Raw genomic sequence first — 6,000 nt, 5'->3', positions numbered from 1 at the left:
TGATAAAGGAAACCACATATATGTTACATGCTTAGATTTTTGCAAGGTGTACCACTGGATACTCTCATTAAAGATGGATGTATAAGATGAATAAAGCCCACGATAAATGGATTTAGAACTGGCTAAGCAACAGATCTCAAAAAGAAGTTTTCAATGGGAAATCATTATCTGCCGAGGGTGTTCCAGTGGGATTCTGCAGGGACTGGTATTATCCCCAAAGTAACTATAAGATTACTGTTGATCAAATTTGCAGATGACAGCCAAATTGGCAGATAGGTAAATAATTGTGAGAATAGGGCAGTTGTAGAGAACTATCTGGATCCAGCAAAAATATTTCCCTTGATAAATAATCAAAATTTGCAGAGGGGAAAAGTAAGGAAACTCCACTTGAGAACGGCTTAAAGTTTCATTTAAGGATTTTTTCCTTGTAGATTTTGACATGTGATGCTGACAATTTATGTTTTAATGGTTATAAAAAATTAGATTTTTCTCTCTCAGCACCTATCGTCAATAAATAATTGTCTGATTCCCCATTGTCTGACCCTCCATAATTTCCCATATTTGGGTTAATTTAAAAGAACAAAACATAAAACATCCTTAAAATCAAACAATAGTATTTGTTGCAATTATAAAAATAATTAAAATAGAAGTCTGTCAACCCTCATCTTAATGCAGCCAAATGCAAAGTTATCTATCAAGAAACGAGAAATGAGGGGCTACATCCTGAATGCAAGGACTCTGAAGGGAATTTGGGGATCACAGTGGCCACATAACTGAACATGAGCTCCCATGCGATCCTTGGATGTTAAAGCATGGGTGTAGTCAGGGTTGGACAAAAGGGCCTCCGCAGGCCGAATCCGGCGCGCCAAGTGGGTGGATCTGGCCCACTGAAACCAATTAGGGCCTGGGGGCAGGGGAGTGTGCAAAGTCTTCTCCACTCTGCCCCCGCCCTGCGATCAGTGTGCGGTGCTTCGGAGCTTCAAAGTGCCACACGCTGCTCGCAGGGCGGGGCCAAAGCGGAGCAGGCTTTGTGTGCTCCCCTCCCCCCAGGTCTTAATTTTCTTGGGGGGGGGGACGCACAAAGCCTCCTCCCTCCCTGCCAGGAGGGTGGGGGGAGAGCGGAGGAGGCTTTTCGCGCGCTCCCCCGACCCCAGACCAATCAGGGCCTGGGGGCCGGAGACCTGTGTGAAGCTTCCTTCACCCTGCCCCGGACCTACGAGGATCCCGCAGCACTTCAAAGCACCGCGCGCTGCTTGCAGGGCAGGGGGGAGGCTATTCATTGGTGACTGGTGGGAAGAGGGTGCAAACGGTCTCCCCCACCTCCATACTATTCATGATCTTGGGTGGATAGCCCCACCCCTCCTGTTTAGGCCCTTCCCATTCGGGGTGGCCTGGGGCCACTTTAAAAACTTTTTGCCCACCCCTGGGCTACGTCTAGACTGGCCAGTTTTTCCGGAAAATCAGCCACTTTTCCGGAAAAACTTGCCAGCTGTCTACACTGACCACTTGAATTTCCACAAAAGCACAGACTTCCTACTGTAAGAAATCAGTGCTTCTTGAAGAAATACTATTCTGCTCCCATTCAGGCAAAAGTCCCTTTTGCGCAAAGCTTTTGCGCAAAAGGGCCAGTGTAGACAGCTCAGATTTGTTTTCCGCAAAAAAGCCCCAATCGCGAAAATGGCGATCGGGGCATTTTTGAGGAAAAGCGCATCTAGATTGGCACGGACACTTTTCCGCAAAAACTGCTTTTGCGGAAAAGCGTCCGTGCCAATCTAGACGCTCTGTTCCGAAAATCATGCCAATCTAGACGCAGCCCTGGTGTAGTCAGTAGTGATAGGAAACTAATCTTACTTCTGAATTTGGCATTGGTGAAACCAATACTGCAATACTGTGTACAAACCATTCTAGCATCCATGTTTTAAAAGGATGTTGAAACATTGGTGAGGGGGCAAGAAAAAAGTCACATCAGTTATTTGAAAGCTGGAGACCATATCCTACAGTGAGATCTGGTTATCTTCTCAAAAGCTCAAGCGATTATTTGATGACAATGTAGAAGTACTTCAAGGAGAGAAAATATGGGGTGTTGAAAGGTGCTTTAATCTAGCACAAAAAGTCATAACAAGCAATAACTAGAAGCTGAAGCCAGAAAAATTCTTAGGCACAAATTTTCAACAAGAGTGGTTAACCATAGGAACAAAGCTACCAAGGGAAGTGGTTGCTTTCCATCTCTGGGTATTTTCAGAGTCAGACTGGAAGTCTTTCTGGGAGATGTGCTTTAGCTGTGTTGAATCTATGGATAACTGGGTAAAATTTGATGACCTGTTGTTTACAGGAAGTCAAACCAGATGATCTAAATCTTTTGCAAATGAATCTACATTACTGATTTTGTTCTGCCAATGATAGCAGCCTTGATTACCTCTATGTCTGCTTTATGCTTTTTTTCCATGCCACCTTCCTTTGCATGGGAAAAACAACAAATCATTCCCATTTAGCACTGATAAGTCTGGTGGTGAGCAATGCCTCTGCTCTTCTGCTCAACTCTCTTCTGTGGAATTCTTTGCCAGAGGATGTTGTGAAGGCCAAGATTATAATAGAGTTTTAAAAAAAAGAACGAGATAAGTTCAAGGAGGATTGCTCTACCAAGGGCTATTAACCAAAGTGGGCAGGGATGGTTTACTTAGCTTCTGTTTGCCAGAAGCTGGAAATGGATGAATTCATCCTCCTACTCACCCTGTTTGTCCGTTTACTCCTCCTGTTGCATCCTTACCGGTACCCAGATTGTAAACACTCCAGACCAGGGACAATCAGCTTTGGTATTTGAAAATAAGGGATGATCCATTGCAAAGGGCACTAGTTAGGCACTCTGGAGACCCAGGTTAAAATCCCCAGCTCTACCATTATTTCTTTTGTGATGCTTGACAAGTCATTTAGGCCTGATTTAGAAAATGTGGTCATCTTTATCGGCCCTGTGCAGCAGAGTTAAACTGACCTGACCCCCAGGGCAGATAGCACTAGGTGAATGGAAGAATTATTTCATCAACCTAACTGCCTCTGGAGAGCTGGATTATCTACCCTGATGGGAGAATCCCTCTTCCAGCTTTTGTGATGCCTACACTGAAGCTCTATAGTAGTGCAGCTATGCCACTGTGGCATTTCAGGCCAGACAAGCCCTAAGTCTCTCCTTTGTCTCTGTTTCCCATCTGTAAAATGAGGATAATAAATAACACTTCCTAGTCTCCTGGGGTGTTGAGGATAAATACTGTAAAGATGTTGAAGTACTCAGAAATTATGGTAATGGAGACCATCTAAGGCATGTCTAGCAGAGCGTCCACACTACCAAGCCTGTTATTTTGAAATATTTGCTCTTTTTTCCTTGGGGGAATGAGCTTATTTCAAAATAGTTATTTTGGGAGTTATTATTTCAAAATAATTTATTTTGAAATAATCTTGAAGTGTAGACAGCCCTCGAGGCCTCAGAGAGAGATTCTGCCAAACACAATGGCCTCTGATCCTTGACTGTCATAGGCACTATTGTAATACAAATAAGTTACACTGTTGCTATGTTTTTGCTGTTGCAAATTAGAAACAGTGGAACCTCGTTTACCCAAGCCTCTATTATTCGGCACTCCATTTTAACCAAGTACCACCTCTAAGAGGGGTGGCCTAAGCTAGAAAGCAGATAGAAAGCTCATTTGCCCATTCTCCTGAGTATCCACATTTCTGATTATCCCATCTGGTCCCAGTCACAGTTTGATTGGATAAGGAGGGTCCCATGTTGCTTGAATTAATATTTCCATAGAATTTTGTAAGCTAGCAATGTGGTAATGACAATATGGGCACTGCATTTCTGGTTAGTTAGCATATGCTGTTTCCTGTGTTTAGTTTTGTCACCTTGAACTTGCCTTGTTAACTCCACCTACTTTCTTCTCCAGCATGCTGTCACAAGCTCTCTGATCCTTTATTCGTTCTTACCAAACTACTGCAAAATGACATCTTTTGCCCTGTATTAATTATGCATCCCCACTGATAATTAATTCAACAATACTTAATATAGACAGTGCTTTAAACTGGTGCTTCTCAGTTTGTACCAGTTTCCAATACATCTCTGGGTGAAATTTAAAGTTTTGACCTGCAAAGCTTACAATGAATGGCTCCACCCTGGATACCATGGAAAATGCCTCTCTCCTCAAGTGTACTGTGGCAATTGCAATTAGCATTTGAAATACTAGTCACAGGTTTAAACAGAGGGAAGGCCGTTTTTAGTAAGGATCCCTGAAATCTGGAATTCCCTTTCTTCCCCCTTGGTCTGACACAGCCTGACTTTGGTGACCTCTGAGCACACTGCAGGCCAATCTATTGTACAAGGCCTTCCTGGAGGAAGTTCCTTCAATGGACTATGTGAGGAACAAGGAGGGGGAGTTTTATTTGTTTACTTTCTTTTCCAGTAAGTCTTTTGTATAACTTTAGCAGGTGTTTATAAAACATTCAGAAGGTCCTAGAGGCATTTTTAACTCAATCTAAATAAAATGAATGGGAGGGAGAGACGTATTTTTTTGTAGAATGAAAAGTCTCATTCACAGCGGCATGACATGGATTCAATTCATTTTTCTCAAGTATTTTTCAAACTTCCCATGTCTTTTGTCACATAGCTTCAAGTTATCAAACTTGAAACAACTTGTCACTAGGGTTACAAAAATTCAGACCAGGAATTTCCACTAAGGTACCCTAAATTCCCTATAAAATTACTGATAGGTTCAAAGAAAAGCGGCTGTTATGAACCCTTCTACCTCCAAAAGCTTTGGGAGTAGTCCTCATTCAAACATCATAGCTTGGGCCCATGTACATAAAAGACTACCCTGGAAGGCTGATCAAACGCCAGCTACCTCAGGGTTTAGAGGAAGTTCGGCAGCAGATCTGTGCATGGTATTTCAGCACATGCATGTGTCTCCAATGGGAATACTTACATGCTTAAAATTGCCCGTGTGCGTTAGTGCATTGTTCAATCGGGGCCAATAGGTGCATCAGAAAGCAACGACTGGGTTAATCTCTAATATGAGGTGAGAATCAGAATACTACTTGTTTTCATATGATTGATATTAGATGCAGCACATCAGAGCAGGAATGTTAAAAACTGATGGAAGGGAAACTAAAAATACACCAGATAGTTAGCGAGGATGCATATAAAACATCAGGGTACTGCTTGGGTGCAACAAGCAGCAATTTACCCCAATCCACAGCTGGGATGACTGCTGCCTGCCACTCAATTCAACCTCAGTTGTACCCACATTCGGCTCTGGAGCTTGAATGCACCGTGGAGCCCACCGTGCTCCTAGCCCGGATCCAGCAACTACACCAATGTTTGGATCAAAAGTCTGGTGTAAGTTGGAGCATATACAGTTGATAGGTAGCAGTGATGCACCGGGCCCTAATGCAGACAGCTACTGTACAACTAGCAATAAAAGCCTGACGTATCGTACAGACATTAATATGCATATCAGCGTGAGAGACCTGCTGGCTCGTCCATGCTACTTACTCTTGATTTGGGACTTCCTAGCATTTTTGGACTGGATATCCCCAGTAGATGACAGCAGCGTGGATGAGAAATGTATTGTAGACACCACTTCACACCTTGGCTGCTACTAGATGAGGGGCTGCCCCTCTTGAAAAGTCTTTCTATAGATGTGTAGGGGGTGTGTGCACTGAAATAAAATACCCACAGCACTGAGGCTCAGAGCCCAGGTCAGCTGACTCAGGCTCATCAGGCTCAGCCTATGTGGCCACAAATAGCAGTGTAGCTGTTTGAGCCTGGGCTGAAGCCCAGGCTTTGAGACATTTCAGCCTGAGCCTGAATGTCTACATTGCAATTTTTAGCCCTGAAACCCAAACCCCACAAACCTGAGTCAGCTCACCTGGGCCAGGCCCAGCAGGTTTTTGTAGCATAGACATACCCATAGAGCCCAAGGCCCAAAGGAAAGATTATGATAATCTAGGTCTGATCTC

Source organism: Pelodiscus sinensis, chromosome 1 (assembly GCF_049634645.1).
Source record: "Pelodiscus sinensis isolate JC-2024 chromosome 1, ASM4963464v1, whole genome shotgun sequence".
In the NCBI taxonomy this organism is placed as follows: Eukaryota; Metazoa; Chordata; order Testudines; family Trionychidae; genus Pelodiscus; species Pelodiscus sinensis.
Note: the sequence above shows the minus strand (reverse complement) of the source record.